Source organism: Nanorana parkeri, unplaced genomic scaffold (assembly GCF_000935625.1).
Source record: "Nanorana parkeri isolate BGI_ZX_2015 unplaced genomic scaffold, ASM93562v1 scaffold1291, whole genome shotgun sequence".
NCBI classification, from domain to species: Eukaryota; Metazoa; Chordata; class Amphibia; order Anura; family Dicroglossidae; genus Nanorana; species Nanorana parkeri.
Genome location: NW_017307559.1, coordinates 312086 through 314216, shown reverse-complemented (window position 1 = coordinate 314216; position 2131 = coordinate 312086).

Here is a 2131-nt window from a genome sequence, read left to right as displayed (position 1 = left end):
TCTCCCCTCACTGCTCGTCCGTTCTGTGACCCCGGCTCAGCCCCCCCCCCCCCCCCCCCCCCCCCTCTAGCTGTACATATATATTTATAGCCTATAGCTTACTTGTATGCAGCTGACCCTGGATAGTCCTATTCTGTTTGCCGGGTACACCTGGAAGTGATGTCATCACGCGTCACAGCGCATGCTCGCCGGGAGCCTTCCGGATGCGTGATGACATAATGCCAATGTGTAGAACTAAATGTGAACCTTCTGGAAATGACGCACGGAACTCACACACCCCCTGCGCCATCTTTAGTACGGAAGCCAGAACTAGTGTCCCCACTGCAAGATTTCCCATCTATTCCTGTTCTCCTGACAACCCCAAATGTGGGATTTTGTTTGATAACGGTCACCGGGACAAATAGAGAGGATCAATCTCCCCAACGGGGGTCACAGACCGCAATGGAAACCTGGCAGGGCTTCTAACCCCTCCCCCACTCTGCCCACAACTAAAAAAAAAAAATATTTAGCTTAAGTTGCACTTCAGGATTTGATTGCGGTGACCCTACTGGTAATTGCACTTTCTAACAGTCATTTTTCCCATTTCTCCCGGTTGTCAGCGGCAAGTTTCATCCCTGAGATGCTCAGTTTGCTGAATTCTTGTAGAATATCATTCATATGTGTTGATCCGTGCATCAGTAGAACCAAAGATTTAAGCAGCTGATGGTATGTACATGATGGTATGCCAAGTGTCCCTATAATGAGGCAGCCTGAGGCGGTAGTTTCAGGGCCCATTCACATCACATCCAGATCATCTCCAGACCAGACCATTTCCGGACCCAAAATGCATCCTAATGTATCCCTATGCTATTTCTGGCCTCTGTTCACACAAGCGCAGTCCGTTCCAGACCAGAAAAGTACTGCTTGTCTTATTTTGTCTGGTCTGTGATGCACTGAAAGTGAGGGCAGGTTCACACCATTTTCCGGACCAGAAAAAAAAAATGGTGTGAACCTGCCCTCAGACAGCATCTCATTGGTGAAGGGGGGGCAGTGCAGCTGACTAACAGCACCCACCACCCCCTTGGCTGTCAGCTCTGCTGCCCGCCACCTCCGCTTAACCCACCCCCCCTCACGGTGTGACGGACTGAACCGTCACTGGGGCTGCTGGAGGAGCCTCCTTCCTACTGACTATGGACCCAGAACTATGGAGACCCCCCCCCCCCTTGTGGGTTGAACTGGGTGTCCGGGGCCCAATTTCACAATTCAATACCGGCTCTGGAAACCCAATGTTAATGACAATGGTACACATATCAGCCCCTCCCATTCAAGTTATCGGACCAATCCCTGCTGACCCTGTTTCAAGTCCTCATTTGCATGGCCAAGAGGACCTAAGTGAGGACTAGAGGGGACTTGACAATTGACCAATAGGAAGGTGGTCGGTTGGGCCACCTTCAAACTGTGGTGTATAAAAGTGTGTTGTGTGCATCCAATAAAAGAGATTCCTGTTTCAACTTGCATACAGCCGGCCCGGTGTTTGTTCTGAGCGATCACCACTAGATACGAACGGCACAGAGCTGGAGTTCCAATCCCGAATTATCGGATGTCCGAAATATCAGACGCTGAAATCTGAAGAGTGCCGGGAGAGTGGAACCGAGCGAGCGGGGGCTCGTTACAGACGGCAAATGTGTCCAGCAGTTGTACAACTTTATATAGAAACAATGTAACACATTTATAGGAAAGTTCCACCTTCTAAAGAATAAATACACATTCATAAAAGAAACAAATGAGCGTTTATCATTTTATTTCTGCATTGGAGCCAGTACAGCATTGCAACAGCCGTAATGGATCATGGGTGCGATGCTCTGGCTTCTGCAGATTCTCTCGCCTCTACCAAGGGACTGACATTCAGTAACAGGGACAGGAAGTCGATTTATTACAATAATTCAGAATGTAAAAAAGAGCAAGTCAAAAATGTAGCTTCCATATCCATTGTACAAGTTTGTGTGCGGAGTCCCGAGTCCTTGGTCGCTGGGATAAAGCGGAGCTCTCTAGCAGAGGTGGGGTTCAGCCATTAGGTGGTGGCGGCCCCTTAGGTTACTCTTTTAGTGCACCCGGCATTCCCTTCCTGCAGTTGGCACCCCCCCCCCGGGGC